General features: G+C 33.1%; 1 long non-coding RNA gene and 2 pseudogenes across 1 annotated transcript; 1 reads left to right on the top strand and 2 right to left on the bottom strand.

The window, feature by feature from the left end:
* Positions 1 to 10,726: 10,726 nt before the first annotated feature.
* On the top strand, positions 10,727 to 14,176 carry LOC120117043 (annotated as a pseudogene).
* Positions 14,177 to 14,414: 238 nt separating this feature from the next.
* LOC120117034 lies at positions 14,415 to 15,675 on the bottom strand (annotated as a pseudogene).
* Positions 14,818 to 15,112, bottom strand: LOC120117035. Its single transcript, XR_005515596.1, has 2 exons — positions 14,981 to 15,112; positions 14,818 to 14,849 (listed from the first exon to the last, which is right to left on the bottom strand). It is a non-coding gene; the product is annotated as an uncharacterized LOC120117035 (long non-coding RNA).
* Positions 15,676 to 17,779: the final 2,104 nt, after the last annotated feature.

The following is a 17,779-nucleotide window of genomic DNA, read 5'->3' as shown; positions in this document are numbered from 1 at the left end:
TAACTATATTTATCAAACTATACTCTTTTGCATACACATTATGCTTTCGGCTTCATATATCTGATAAACTTATCACCGAGATACTTATTATCGAACTTTTCTGAACTAATAATCACATTACTGAATCTTCTTTCATTCTCATGATAACATCGTTCACTATTCTTCCACTCATCTGCATAGTAACTAAACTAATTCATCTAACTTCTCCACTTTGGAATAGTGGAGATCATCTAACACTATTTAAATACGTTTCAATCTTCTAAAAATAGTCCTTTACTTTTACAAAGGCACTCCCTAAGGTGTCCGCTCTTCATCCTGCCTGGTCAAGGCAGGTGAATTACTACCACCATCAGGGATATCACCTCTCACTTCACTTCAAAACTATCACAATCAGATTTCTACTATATCATATTATTCTTATTCTATTAGCAAGACAGTACACTCCTTACACTTATCATATCAGAAATTATTCACTTAGTGTTGGCATGTACATATTTTAAAATTCTTTTACCTTCGGTTTAAGCCTAGAATTGGCTGAACCTTAGCTCTGATACTATTAAATGTAAAACCCCCAACCCATACCCGACCGGATACGAGTCCAAGGCATCATATTGACTTTTCAAAACATTTAATTTTTCCAAAAGAACGAACTTTCCAACTTTTATTAAAAACAAAAGGCATAATTTATACAATTTAGGTGAAAAAGTTTACAAAACTTATTAGAGCGGTTACAATTCAAATCTTTAATTACACGCTAACTACATTCTCTATATCTTAATACATATTATTCATTTATCTCCTGATCTGACATTCGGTAAGGAGAAACTGACCTGTCTTGCTCCTCTTCGGTCCATAAGCTTGTCAAAACCTAAGTACGAAACACTCACACCTAAGTCGATGAATTAGTGAGGAATATAAACATATAATGGAAATTCTAACTCATAACAATACATGAACACTTAAGACGCTTATATCATGCACAAACATATAATTTTTCATATAACAAATACACACATGCATATATATATATCATCATATATGTTTTTGTAACATATTTCATATATTAACTTAATACAAATATCATATAACCAGTCATATGAAAATTATATTCATGCACATCATATATCACATATACGACTTCACACAAATCACAGTGCATTATCATATCGAGTTTATTTATATTTCCTTTTGGTTTCCCATGTACATTACTAAGAACTTAAGGTATGTGAGTACATAGAGGTTGTGCACTATTCTGTCACCACAGCTCGTATAATTCCCACTATGGAAGCGTAGAATTTGTCCCGAAGGACCACATATAACACATATCACATATGTCCCGAAGGACCACATAGAACCCTCGACTCTTGGCATGCCAACTATACCCTAGCTCTCATAACACATAACATGGGCATTGTCACTTATGTCATTCACATATACACATTAATATCACATATCATGTAATACTCTCATAGAGTCTCATATCACATGTTCACATAGGCACATTCACATCGTTCATATCACTTTTCATATGATCTTATATTCACGTGTCACATAGGTCATAACACTTCTCATGTGTGTCTTATCTTGTTCACATATATTTCTCATATATTACATAGTTTATATTTTGTTCTCTTATGTTTACCTAGATCATATAGGTCATGTCTCATTGAGTTCCTAACATTCCTTAAGTAATCCCTTATACTGTATCATATAGCTTAACCTTGAGTTATCTTATCTTCACCTATATATATTATATAATTCTTATAACTTATGTCACATGTTTATATCATTCCTTATTTTATCTCTTATTTCGTACTCTTATATAATCACATAGACCATTTATACTATTTCACCTGGTTTATCCCACTAACATGTGTATACATAAATCATGTAATATACTACAACATGACAACACATATACTATATTTACATATTTCAATATCCTTGGACTTATTTCACTTTATTACATTAAAACATAAAAATGTCATCTTATGTTCCCTATCAATACTATCTGTTCATATAATTTAATTTTACCTTATAAATAAATACTACTTACTTAACCTCACTTTTTGATTTCGTCACCTATTTATTTATGTCAGTTAACATGGTTTATTACACAACTTCTATCACTTTTTCATGTATTACACATATCTTGTCACATATCTTATATATTATCATCATATCATGACATATACCAATTTCACATGAAATCACATATAACTATATTCATGTATTCATGCATACATAATAATCATATTACCCATATTAATAATTCATAAATCATGTAATCAAATTTTGGAAATAGACTCGTCGCGAGTCTTTTTCCATACACATCATATACCAATGCATATGCACTCACCTGGCCTCACTATTCAATACTGATATCTTATTTCTTTTCTTTGATACTTATTACTTGTCGACTGGTATGAACTTGCTCTCGATCGATATCTACACAATAATATATTGATACATATCAGTATTCCAATGGATATACTCTAATCTTTCATTTCTTGGACTAAAAGAAAGATTTATTTCTATTTTCCCTTTGAAGTGTATCGATACACACTATAGGGTATTGGTACATTCCTTAAGGAGTGTATTGATACACTACCTATATATCGATACTCAAATTATATTTGAAAGTTTTTCCTGTTCAAGGCGGTATCGATATACTCCTTAATGTATCGGTACACTTTGAACATCTTCCCATATTTTACTCTTGATGTATCGGTACCTATTGAATGTGTACCGATACACACCAGCCCAGAAATCAATTTTAAGCACGAAATTTACCCAAACTCACTTAATTCTTCTTGTATAACCTTCTTTATTTCCTTTAAGCTTTTCCACTCTTATTCTAGCCAACTTATATCACTTTAACTCATCTTAATATCAAATTTTCTATCTTAAATTTAGAAACCAAGAATCTTACCAATTTGTCAACATATACTAAATTCGTTTCTAACACTTTGAATTTCTTATTTTGACTGATGACAAGTCATTTTTCATTTCAAAATCCATTAACTTCTTCTATTCCAATAATTCACTCAAAAACTTCTTTTGCCAAATCTCTTATATCTTGTTCATTCTTGACTTTTAAGCTTATATAATCTTTTATTAAGCTTATATAATCCCCAAAGACTCAAAACCAACTTAAAATTTCATGAAATCAATAGCTAAAATCAAATTTACCTTTAAAATGGAAGTCAACGTGAAGAAGGAACAAGAAGAAGAAGTAAGTTTTCCAGATAATTCTCCCCATCCCCACGTGTTATCTCTATAAATAAGAGAGATAAAATATCATTTAAGATAAGTTACCATATTACCCTTTCAATCCTTCCATAATTACCATTTAATCCAATACCAGAATTTTTCACTTAAGTCCCTAAACTTTTAACTTATTTTGAAATTAAGTACAAAATTTCCAAACTTTACATTTTAGTTACTAGCTCTGATTTTAGGATGTTGCATGCATCCATAAGGGAATGCCTTGGGTCCGTAAGGAATTACCAGTTTGATCAGAGTTGAACCTCCATACTCCAGTATCATACTCAAAACAGTATCTCAATAAAATAATTCACCCAATAAGCAGTGAATTCAATAGTCCATAAAAAATCGACATAATCATATCTTCCAGTGAAAACATATAATCATATAACATATATCAGATAACCATGGTACATAATCAGTCAACCCTTATATCAGTAAATCAGTAATTCCGGTAAATCATATTTCAAAACAGATAAAACAATCATATAGCACGTAGGGAATACACCATATGATTCAGTTATTTTTCGGAGGTATTTGATCATTATCAATAAGGGAAAATGTATAATTTTTGTAGATTGATTTGATTTCAAGTACATTGTCCCTATATAAAAGGGTTCGATTACTAACGGATCTAATCAGACATTTAGGAATTGATACTTCAGTACCATTTAGGATTCAAGTGCATTAATTATTCAAGAACCTTACGTCAGAATAATTTAAAATTCATATATAGCTAGAGTAATTTAATTATTTAGGAAATCAGGGGCGTTTTGGACATTTGATTCTTGGAGAATTCTTAGCAATTTAACCTAATAATGGTTGGGAAAAATTTACAATATTTAAGATTATACCAAATCATCAGACTTGAGTCAAGTTACACTAATCATATTCCAACACCGCGATACTTACCATTCATTTGGGTCAAGATACTTCACAGATATTCCCTCCCCAGTAATGATTGCACTAGTTGAACGAATCTCCTTTATAATCAACATCGAATAGATCTTCATAAGATGAACAAATATTTCGGTGGTGTTTAATTATTTATGAATTTCAACAATATCCAGAATGGCCGACGTACTTTGGTCGTGATTCACCTTAAGTAAGGATACAACACTTAAGTCGTTAGGATAACAGATTACTTCAACAGTCGAGGTTACTTTGGTTATCTTAGAGTTCAAGGTATTCTGGTTTTTTAGGGTTTATGGTATATTGGTTACTTGAATATTGGAGGTTATTTTAGTTGTTTCGCAGCTCGGGGATATTTCGATAATTCTGATCAATTCAAACATATGTATCTTTTCTATTAATTTGGTCAGGTATGTAATTTCAGGGTATTTTCACTTTTAGGGGCAATCTTGGTTTTTTTGCAGTGCAAGAGCATTTTTGGAAATTTTACTCTATATGGTTGTTTTTGTCACTTTGATTTTGAAAGAATACTTAATAATTTGATGATAATTTGTCATATTCAAGATTTATATTGAATTATCACGCTTTTGGGTCAAATAAGGTTGAACAGATCTCAACACAGCGATACTCACTAATCATTCGGACTAATATCCTTTAAAATATTTACTTCTCAATATTGATTATACTAGTTAAACTAATCATCATCATATCACCATTAGAGCGAATCTTGAGGAGACAAACATATATCCCAATGATATTATTGATTTATCTATTGCAATCATATCTAGAGAGACCAACGAACTTGGGTTGTGTTCCAAGACCTTTGGAGGTAATTTAATGCTTAAGTTTAAGGTATTTCAGGGTTTATCCAAAGTCATTCACTTATTCTAAGTCGTTTCCACTATCAGAGGTAAATCATGCATTATTTGTATCCAAAGAACATTTTTGACATTTTATCGAGATAAATATAGGTTTAAAATAATTAATATTTATTCCCAGCCCAATCTTATTTATTTATGCATTAACCAATACCTAACTTATATAACATAAAATACAATGGGTAGTAAAGTATTATCTCGATTTACGAGCCACATCGATCGACCATTTAAACTCCATTCAATCGCCCTCAACCTTTAAGTCCACGACCCATAAAGTATCATATACATAGCAAATGAATATACGTCAGAAACAGAATTTAATCGAAAAAACAAATTGAATCCGAAGATAAAACACTAAAAAACGGCTTACCGAATTTGAATTTGGCAAAATGAACTTCAGATTCAAACTCAGGACACCAAAAAACATAAAATATGACTTTTTGAAAAATTTGACTTTTTGGTCACAGTCAAAGTCAATGAGTTAACTCTATATGAGTTAACTCAGTTCGACCCGTTTTGGTCTGACTAGATTAGTTTGATCTGATTGGACCGTTCCAGAATGTTCATAGACCTGTAGATGATTCCCACGCGCACTAGCGGTGCATGCGGTGACAGGGAACATTTTGAACAGTCAATTCTCCCCTGAGAAACTACACATTTAAAACATCCCACATCAACCAAAAATTTGTCGGAACAACATGCTACAATTGCCAGTAAAGCCTTTGACAACTTACTTTAACGACGATCAATGACAGCGCATCGACGATGAGTGAAACCGACCGAGTTTTGGTCGCACATCATCGACAAGCTGATGGAGTGGCAGTGAGATGGAACTGTAACATCCTAAATATCGGGTTAGTAACCAAATTATAAATTTTAGAATTTAGTGAATAAAGTAGATAAATTGAAAAGTTTAGGGGCTTACCTGGAAAATTTTGTGTAGGACTGAATAACAAAGAAGGATTATTTGAAATGCAAAATGGTCATTTGACCAATAAATGAATTAAAAATGTATTATGGTGAGGATATATACAGGTGGAGATTTGAAAGAAAAGGGAAAAAATATCCTGAGTTATCTTCATCTTTCTTTCTCCTTCAGGTGTTAACCCTAAATTATCAAGGTGAGTTTCTTGCTAGATGGTTATTCATTGAAGTTAAGATTGGTTTATGTTCTTTGGGTAATACTTAATCTTAAGGAAAGCTTAAGTTGTCTTAAAACCATAAGATGAAGGAGTTATGAAGGATTGAAGATAAGAGGTCTCTAAATGAAATATTAGGAAAGAGTTAGTAAGTAAAGTTTGAGACTAGAATTGACTTGTCATCAGATAAATTAAGAAGTATGAAGTGTTAAAATTGAATTTGGAGTATGTTGGAAAATTTGTAGGATTCTTGGTTTCAAGAATTAGGATGAAATATTGAAGATGAGGATGTGTTATATGAATATAAGATAGGTTAAGTAAGTTGAGTTAAGTTCAGTAGTATGAAATGAGTTCAAAATGGGTATATATAAGTATGGGTGATTTTTCGAGCTAAAAAGAATGAATTCTGGGCATGGGGTATCGATATTGTTCATCCAGTACCGATACTTCACAGAGAAAAGGGTCAACATTTGTGAGAGGGTATCGATACTATATGAATAAGTATCGATACCATAAGCAAAATTGGACAAATTATGCAAGGGGTATCGATACCTAAAGGGTAGTATCATTACCAAGGGTACCGATACCATAAGGCATGTATCGATACCATTTTGAAATAAAGATTCCAGAACCGGGAAAGAGTATCGATATCTAGGCTTGGTATCGATACTACAGCTAGGGAAGTATCGATACCGTACATGGGGTACCGATACTACTCAAAGCGGAAAATTGTATTACGTATTTCTTTTAGCTTTAGTTGTTAAGGATCAATTATATTACTTAGAATTCTGATATGCATATCAAATGTATGATTGTGTAGATATCGAGCAAAGGCAAGTTCCAGAACGATCGAAGAGTTAGAAACGATCAAGAGAGAGATTAAGTAATAGAAGTTGATTTGGATCAAGTGAGGCTAAGGTGAGTGCATGTTATACCATAGATATATTTTTTTATGGAAATAAGACTTGTGATAAGTCTATTTCCTATGTCTAAATTTCATGGTCCAATAGTTATGAACACGTATATATCATTATCATTATAAGCACATGCATAAGTGTTATATGTTTATATGCTTTGATACATGTTATATAATTCATGTGAACATAATCAAATAACATAAGCTATATGATATGAGATTGATGATTATATGTACATGTGATATATGGTATGAGATAAGACATGTATGATTATAAGAGAAATAACATCAGTACATGAATATGTGATGAATTAGTGATTATATGGATATATGGAACATATAATTCAAGCCCATGTTATGTGATATGAGAGTTGTGGGTATAGTTGGCATGCCAAGTGTCGAGGGTTATATGAGGTCCTTTGGGACATACATAAGGTTATTCGAGCCAAATTTCATATGCCACTAAGTGGAAATTATACGAGTTGTGGTGACAACATATATGCACAACTTCAAGGTACCCACATACCTTAAGTTCTCAGTAATATACATGGGAACATAAAAGATATAAAAAGAGTTTACTTTCTTATAAGATATCATGTTATTCTTTGTCAATAATGAATCATATGTGATATGATTGAATAGTGATATTGTAGTTGTGGTGGTATATGAAATAATTAGGTTGCATGTTCATAGTATAGGAAATGCATTATTGTATTTTTATGCCTCACTAAGTTTGTGACTTAGCGTGTGAGTGTTTCACACGTAGGTACAAAGAAGCAGGAGGATCAAAATTAGGAGTTGCAGGGACATCATACCTCTACTAGAAGATCAGATCAGAAGTAATTTGCAAAGTATGTATTTTTTTTTTGTATCAAGTGTGTTGGCATGTAAACAAGTTGTGAATTACATATGCTCTGATCGATTTTGTATTATTTTGGTCAAACTTGTGTAAATTAACTAAATTTATTTTAATGAAAGTTTAAATTTTCATATTTTTATAAGAGTAAAAGTTTTGAAAAGTCAATATGACATCTTGAATTCGTATCTGGGTCGGGTACGGGTTAGGGGTGTTACAGGAACGATCACCGGATCGGTCGAAAATCAAAGAAAATTGTGGCGGGGGAACGATGCTTCGAATAATGATTCACGGTGCTTCGTGGCGTTGTTCGATGCGGGGAGGCTCAGGTTTTGGTCGTTGGTCGATGATAAACACAATGGTGACGGCGGCGGGCTGAACGGTGATCGGACGGTGGGGAATTCGGGAAAGAAAACGATGACTAGGGCTTGGGGTTTTGGGAATTAGGGATTTTGGGGGAAATTGGAGTTAACCAGGCTTTAAAACAATAATATATATATTTTTAACATATATATCATCAACAATATCCTAGCCTAAATGGCTAGGGCATGGGCGACTATATTCACCATGGCAGGTGTTCGAACCCTGCGGCAACCACTCTATTTCTTTTATTTTTTTATTCTACCGACAGAAAATGGGTAAATTCAGGGCTAGGTCCTTGAATTTCTTACAGCTTCTAAAACGGGATGCAAGTTTCAAAAACTTGCAATTTGGCCATAAATTTAACTATCTTGGTTTTAAATTTTTATATTTTACTTTTTATTTCTATTTTATTTAAATTGGGTTGTGACAATATTAGTAACGCTCACTATCATCGAAAATATATCGTGATTGAATTGTGATAATGTCAGTTTGTTAATGAACCATCATTGTTATATGTATTTTTATCTTAATATTAACGATGTTTATCCTTCATCGTCAACAGTAATATTTATTTATATCAATCATTTGTTTTTTTAAATTGTTTGATTGAATTTTTAATCACATGTATTTATAATATTTCCAATGACTAATCTATTAATTTTAAGTAAAATATTTAATTTATGCAATTAAAATTATTTGATGTTAAAATTTAAACATTGGTGTTAATATTTTACTTCTTATTATTACATTTACTTCAATAAAAAAAGATATAAAAAAATATATAACACATTTTTATCCTCTACAAACTACACCTAATGAGATTATATATCATCTTTTATTGTTTCTCTTATTGTTAGTTATATTTTATTTATTTATTTATTGAATAGTTTGAAATAATTATAAGGTATATTTAGAAATTTTTAATTATAAAAAATGTATACATATTGTTGAACTATGTTTTATAATATTTTGATATAACAGATTAAGGCAAATTGTTTTTGGACTTGAATTGAATTTGTTCAAAGTTTTCAAATGTTTTTCAAAAATAATTCAAAGTCCATTAAAATTGAATTTGAGCACACAAATGTTTTTCTGGGTACATAGTATCGATATTGTTCTTATAGTATCGATACTGCATGAACAATATTGATACTATTCATGTGGTACCGATACCAAAGGTAAGAGAAGTATCAATATTGGTCAAGGTAGTATTGGTACTACCAGCTTGCTCAAATTCCATAATGCAAAATAGGTATCGATACCCAAAGGGGTACCGATATTACTTCACATAGTAGTATCGATACCATGAGCATAGTATCGATACTGATCAAGCCTAACGGCTAGTAACGACTAGTTGATTTAAAAATAATAAAGGAAGTATTGATACTCATTAAAAGAGTATCGATACTCCTTGTCATGGACAGTTTTATTTTTGCATAAAAATGATCTCCAACGACTAGAAATAGCCACAAACACATTCCAACCTATAAATACAAGTTCAAGACACTTGAAAAAGGTAATCAACACCTATCCAAGCATTCAAACACAAGAGAAACATTTTTCACTCTTTATTTTTTTCTCTTGTAAATAGTTGTGTTTCTATGAGCCTAATATTTGTAAACACTTATCTTAGAGAGGTTTTCTTGTTTACATCTTTTTCATTTGGTAAAAGGGGTTTTGGTTCTATCTTAGCCAATTGAAAAGATAGGAAGTTGTAAACGTTACTCTTGATCATTGGAAAAAAAGAGAACAAATTAGTGAATTTGTTGGAAAATCCTAAGTGATGAGCATAGATAGTGGATGTATACTTCGTTGATAAGTCGAATTACTATAAATCGTTGTGTAAATTTCCTTATCTATATTCTCCTTACTCTATAAACCTTAAAAAGCCTTTTCACCCCTTCTAGGCACATTTTCTGTTGTCTTTTTGAGTTTCATCAATCCTAACACATATTTTGTAGATATAATTGTTCGTGCTCGAGAGTTTTTAAAATAGTAATATTTTCTCTTATCACTAATATCATTCAATGAATCTATCTATAAAATAAATTTATGAGATGAGACTATAAAAGAAATATATAGAATAAATAGGTTGGCTTACCTTTTTATATTGTTGTCCTTTTTAATTTTATTTAGGTAATTAATTCCCTTTAACATTTGCTAGTACATATATATATATATATATATATATATATATATATATATATATATATGTATATTAATTTTAATAACTCATGTAATTACTGTTTTTATATGGTATTTACAGAGGATATATAATGATATCCATTTCGGAGTTACCAATTGTGTTAATTTGACGACAAAGGACAAAAAACCTAAAAACAAAAATAAAAGAAACAATATCCCTCCAGAAAACCCAAAGACAAAACCAAGTTCCCTTCCTTTCTCTGTCCAAGACCCGAGCAAAAGGGAAGAGAAAATATCTAATGCCCAAAAAATCGCCTTCTCTACCTCAGGCACGTCAATTTCGCCCTCTTTTCCCTCTAATCTTTGTAATAATTATTATTCACAAAGGATGAGAAAATTAAGACATCTTTCTTTGCATGTTTGCTCGGAACGTTTTCCTTTAATATATGTTTCTAATGAGTTGAGAAATCTGAAATTTGGGAATTATATATATTACAGTGAAAAGGTAGTGATAGTGTTGAAATCTGGATTTTGAATTGCAGAAGAACAGTTACAAGGTGTTTGGAAACATGGCGTTGGTTGTTCCGAAGGAGCTTGACGAACTCGAAAAGCCTTTTCCTTTGCCTTCTCCAAAGCCTTTTGAGATCAGATTTCAAGTCCCCGATTTGAGAGTTCCCATTAGAGTGAGCTTCTTTTCCTCTTTCCTTTTCCTCCTTTTTTATAATGTTGTTGCTCCTAAGGTGCTGTTTGGATGCTGAGAAAATGGGAAGTGTAAAATTTTAAAAAGCAAGGACATTCTCTGGAATCTCTTTTTTTAAGGCAAAAGCTGATGCTTTTCTGCGTCAAATTGCTTTCTATTTGCTTTGTTAAAATTTGTGGCTGCTAAAAGCGATGGGAAAAGTTATAACAAAAAAAAAATCACACTGAATAAAATATATAAAAGAAATCACCCTCTTATGAAAATTGTTTATTTTGGCTATATTTCATTGCGACTTTCTGTAAAATTGCATTTTCTGTTGTGGTCTCAAAAATTTCATGGACATCAGAGATATATTATTCCAAATGAAAGAAAATTATTGTTGGATTTTGTCAATTTCATGGATATTTATGATCCTATTCTCTATAATGACATAAAATGCTTTGGTGAATTTTAGGATCCTTTTGATTTTATGTATAAGGCCCAATAGATTGTTGTTGATATCACAAATGCATGCTCTGATTGTGATTCAGGAATTCTTGAGGACAAGAGAAGTTGGTGAGTTTCTTAGTGGAGCTTTAGCCGGGGCTATGACCAAAGCTGTTCTCGCTCCTTTAGAAACTATCAGGTTGGCAGACACGTTGTGTTATATATGTTTTGATTTATTAATTTGCTGAGTAGTTGTCTTTACCAGTATATCTAATATTTTTGTTTCTTTATCCAGGTGTTTGGTAAGTGTAATTATTTATTAATAAACCTTAAATCTGTAGAATGGTATGGAAACTTACCTAGAAAAGCTCGAATAGAGGTGTACGATTTTCGCTGAATGGTTTTGGATTTTAAATAGAAAAAATTGAATTTCTTTCCATTTTGATCATAATTTTAAGCATGGTTTTGAATTTAATTTCCGTTTTCCATATTTTTCTATGACATGGGTTATAGGAAATTTACAATGGATAAGTTGGGGTGGCAAACTTTTATCAACACTTTGAATGTTTGGTACTTATTATGATGATTCTTGTGAATGCCTTTTTTTCTTTCCTAATACTGCAGTGTTGTCCACTTATTCCTCCGCTGGGTTTCAAGGTTCTTAGTCTTTTATAGGATTGGATGTGTGTATTGTTAGTTTTGTTTCTAGGGTATAATAATTTGTTGACCTGAAAAGTTTTGGATATCAAGTCATTCTTGAAGTCTTATAACAGTTTGTTTTCATCATTGTTACCTTATTAATGATCCTTTTGGCCTTAAAATCATTATTATGTGTTTGTCACCAATGTATTTGTTCAACTTATAATTATGAGTTCTGACATGCAGGACCAGAATGGTGGTTGGGTTGGATCCAAAAACATAACCGGTAGTTTCATGGAGATCATTGAGCAGCAAGGTTGGCATGGACTGTGGGCTGCAAATGGAATCAACATGGTTAGAATAATTCCCACCCAAGCAATTGAGCTTGCAACATTTGAATGTGTCAAGCGCACAATGACATCAGCACAGGAGAAATGGAATGAGATTGACAACCCAAAATTGCAAATTGGTCGTTTTAATGTCAACTTTTCTCTTTCCTGGATTTCACCAACTGCTGTGGCTGGTGCAGCTGCTGGAATTGTTAGCACACTTGCATGCCATCCTCTTGAAGTTATCAAGGTATCTGACATATCATGACTTGATTATCTTTCTTCTTTATTTTTGTTTTTTGAATAAAAGGGGAAAAAAAGCAGAACATTCCGTATCATGATGAATTATTTCTTTTAGATTTTGGTTTTCAATAATAGTTACAGATGAAGTGCGACTAAAGAGTATGGGGCCGTATAATGATGTCATCCAACTCATCATTTTAATTAATGCTTCAGAGACCTCTTGGTATCTCCCTTGTCTGAGCAGTGGGTAAATTAGTTGAAGAACCTATCTTTATGTTGTTTAGACACTTGGGAAAATAATAAATCTGAATCTGGTTATGTTGAAATTGTTAGAGTTGTCTCATTTTATGCTTTTGCCTATGGAGCTGAATGTTCCCCTTGTAATACTTGCAGGATAGGCTGACTGTCAGTCCTGAGATATACCCCAGTTTAAGAATTGCAATCTGCAAAATTTACAAGGATGGTGGAGTTGGTGCCCTTTATGCTGGTCTCTCTCCAACGCTAATTGGCATGCTTCCATATAGTTCTTGTTACTATTTCATGTATGATAAATTAAAGAAATCCTACTGCCAATCAAAGAAGAAAAATTCTCTAAATCATCCAGAGATGCTTGTACTTGGAGCTCTTGCAGGTGAGACTTGGCCTGTGCAGTTTGTTTGAAAATATTTATGGGGTTTTCCTGGCATTCATTGATGATACTTGTTTGTTTGTTATTTTGACTATTAATGTATCACTGCTTAACAGCTAAGCTGGTTCAATTGAAATCACCAGGTTTTACTGCTAGCACCATCAGCTTTCCCTTGGAAGTTGCCAGAAAACGGCTAATGGTCGGAGCTTTGCAGGGTAAGTGTCCACCAAACATGGTAGCAGCACTAGCTGAAATAGTCCAGGATGAGGGCTTAAAGGGCCTTTACAGAGGGTGGGGTGCTAGCTCTCTAAAAGTAATGCCCTCCTCTGGTATCACCTGGATGTTTTATGAAGCTTGGAAAGACATATTGCTTGCTGATAGACGCATAGTATGATGGCTGTAGAAAAAGAAAAAACACTTTTCATTGCTAAGCTAACTAGTTGAAGCTCCTCTCTTGAAAGTGCAAGAGGATGCTGTGTTATTCAGGGTTGTTTAGGGAAGCTCTGGCTGATGATATTTAACAGTATCAGCTCCCATATGTATATGAATAACCCTAGCAATTTCTACATTATTTTTTTCTAATTTTGTTCTATATTATCAGGTGAGCGTCAATTTTGGGGCCATATTAAATATCGACATGTATCGACAAATTCCTAATGTATCACATGAAATTTTGACCATTTGGTCTCTCTATATTTGCCAATCTCTTGTTTGAGTTGAGATATGTTAATGTAACCATATCACCATGGTAAGTCCAAAATCTGAAACAAAAAGGATCCGTGCCATAACTGTTCGATAATAGAGTAACTGCTATTCTCAGGTTTGTCCTTCTCATTGATATATTGACATCGGACTTGCAGAAGCCATTACTGCTACAAATGTGGTGAAACAAGCAAAACCAAAAAGTTTGTATTACATTCTCGAATGTATACATGTTACAAATGAATTAAAAATTTTATTGACGACTGTACGGCACTAAAAATCAGTAATACATATTACAACTCAGCTAAAGTATAGTGAGGATATGGCAAGGCTCGATCTAATCTAATATAGTTCAAAAGCTTCAACTTGCTTTCCTGTGTGTTCAAACAGCACTTGCAATTACATATTATCGTATTCGACAGCGGTGCCGTTTCTTTGCCGTTGTAACTGAGGAATGCATGTTCTGATTGACTGTGAGTTTTCAGCAAGCATGTAAAGGCAGAACACGCATAATCCTATTTTAGAAACACGATTTTATTTTCCATAAATCACAGAAAGATACCGAATTGAGGGGGGAAGAGAGAATTATTATCAAAAAACTATCAAACATGTTAATTTTCTGGTTGTGAAAATTTTATACATAAAAAGTATTATTTGTGTCAAACAACAAATCACTTTTTACATATTTTTGCCACATTCCCGAATCCTGTCATGGGGAATTGATTGTCAATGGCATTTAAATATTATTGCTAATACGGTGATTGCTCCAAAGTAGAAATGTGAAATTTCCGAATGCATAAAATCAATTCATAGTGCTTGAATGAGCAAAAAAAAAACTTGACAGAATCTCAAGACAAATAGAGTGTGGTTCATTCAACAGTAACCATTTCAATTATCTGTCATGTTTTAGCTTCAAAAAATTGAAGTTGCACTTGATTTCAGCAACAGAAAATGGGAAGTCAGTGGCAAACATACCTGCATAAGCAACTGTGGCACCAGAAACCAATCGTCCAATGGTTGACGGTATGTAAAGACAAACTATGACCTGAAAGTAGACATGCATTGGATTAATAATTACGCAAGAAAAAAATAATTCTCCAAGATAACTGCAGTACAGTGTTAACATAATGATTTTCAAAAAGGCATCAAAGCAAAGAGCAATTAAACCAACAAGAAAAACAGTTGGCGGGTTGCTAAGAGAAGGGTGGGTTATCTCGGAGGTTAGAAGCATCAGGTCATTTGAGATGGATATTCACAAGATATCAACTAAAGCAGAAGAATTAGGATCTAGGGAGCAAGAAGTAGCTGATTTTATAGTGAATATAAATTTAAGTTGCAAAAGTTCACCCCAAAAAACAGCCTTTTTTCATGTCCATTGCTGCGACCCTTGAACTGACTCAGCTGCCCCAACAGTATTAGCTAACCACGCAAATATGCTATTAGCGGCATCCTTTGAGATCTGCCACTCAAGTGGATCTACCGGTACCCTATAAGACATTTTTCCCCATTATGAGGGTGAAGTAGTTCGAGAATAAAAGCTCATTACTATAATGAAAAAGCAAAACCATATGAATGCTATCAGCCAAATCACATTGCAATTTGCATATATGCACATAAGATATCATAAACACACAATTTGACCAACACTGGACTAAATTTTAAGAGTAGTTCAAGTAATGCAATACCATCGGTGTTGGAGGAAAAGTCAACAATGGGGGCTTAGTTTTTTCAACAAAGGGGAGCAGTTTTTCAACAATTCAGTGCCCCAATTTTTTATTAAAAATGTAATAGGGTTAATTATATTTTAGTCTCTGCACACTTTAAGATATTTATAAGATTAGTCCCTAAGCTTCAACTATAAATACACTGTCTCATATAGCTTCAAAATCAACCTAAATCATTTCTTTCTCCCACTACTAAAGAATTTAGAGAACTTTCTTGTGAGTTGTGAGTGTTATGTAAACACTTGTAAAATTTTCTTTTTTTAGTAAAAGATCTACAGTAGTTCGGAGACGTAAGCATAATTGACTGAACTCCGTCATCAATTTCGGGTATTATTTTTCCGCTTTTATTTCGCATTCTCACTAATATGGTTATAAGAAAATTACTTGGTTATTTCCCAACAACTGGCATCAGAGCTTTTGGTAGTGAATTTTGTCGATTTTTCTGCGAGGTTACTATTCATTACTATGCACGTAATAGTAAAAAAATTTATCAGCAATACGAATTTGTTGACGAAGGTGTTCTAATACACGATGGTTCGCAGAAATTGTCAGAAACGATCCAAACGAAACCAGATTCGAGTGGAAGCGATGGCTGCAGATGAAGGGAATGTGAAAATTGAGAAGTTCGATAGTGCGGACTTTGGCTTTTGGAAAATGCAGATTGAAGATTTTCTGTAACAGAAAAATCTACATCAACCTCTCTCATCAGTGACTCAACACCTAAATGAACTCAACACAATCACAACCCAGTTGAGTTCCATGGAAATTGAATTCGATGATGAAGTTCGAGCTTTAATTCTCTTATCATCTCTACCAGATAGTTGGAATGTTACTGTTACAGCAGTCAGCAGCTGGTCGGGATACAGCAAATTGAAATTCGACGATGTTCGGGATCTGGTATTAAGTGAAGAAATTCGACGGAGAGAATCGGGTGAAGCATCAAGCTCCTCAGCCTTGCAAACAGAGTCCAGAGGGAGAACTTCAGAAAGGATTCAAATCGTGGCAGATCGAAATCTAGAAGGGAAAAATCAAGAACATGAAAGAAAGATTTCAACTGTTATAATTGAGACAAGAAGGGTCACTTTAAAAGAGATTGTCGAGCACCGAAGAAAGATACTAGTGTACAGAAATCTACCAACATGACAAATGAGACAGGTGATGCCATAATTCTAAGCGTCAACAGTCTGATTGAATCATGGATCTTGGATTCAGGGACATCTTTCCACTCCACCCCATGCCAAGAAATCATAGAGAACTATGTTAGTGGTGATTTTGGAAAGGTTCATCTAACTGATGATGAAACCTTAAAAATCGTCGGAAAAAGATACATCCGATTAAATATGCTAAACCAGACCACCTGAAAGCTGAAAGGAGTGAGACATATTCTTGGCCTCAAAAGAAATTTGATTTCTATAGGGCAACTTGATGGAGAAAGATATTATACAGTTGAGTTCCATGAAAATTGAATTCGATGATGAAGTTCGAGCTTTAATTCTCTTATCATCTCTATCAGATAGTTGGAATACTGTTACAACAGTCAGCAGCTCGTCGGGATACAACAAATTGAAATTCGACGATGTTCGGGATCTGGTATTAAGTGAAGAAATTCGACAGAGACAATCGGGTGAAGCATCAAGCTCCTCAGCCTTGCACACAGAGTCCAGAAGGAGAATTTCAGAAAGAATTCAAATCGTGGCAGATCGAAATCTAGAAGGGAAAATCAAGAACATGAAAGAAAGATTTCAACTGTTATAATTGCGGCAAGAAGGGTCACTTTAAAAGAGATTGTCGAGCATCGAAGAAATATATTGGTGCACAAGAATCTTCCAACATGACAAATGAGACAGGTGATGCCATGATTCTAAGCTTCAACAGTCTGATTGAATCATGGATCTTGGATTCAGGGACATCT

Source organism: Hibiscus syriacus, unplaced genomic scaffold (assembly GCF_006381635.1).
Source record: "Hibiscus syriacus cultivar Baekdansim isolate YM2019G1 unplaced genomic scaffold, ASM638163v2 tig00110318_pilon, whole genome shotgun sequence".
In the NCBI taxonomy this organism is placed as follows: Eukaryota; Viridiplantae; Streptophyta; class Magnoliopsida; order Malvales; family Malvaceae; genus Hibiscus; species Hibiscus syriacus.
This window is presented reverse-complemented; position numbering and strand designations above follow the sequence as displayed.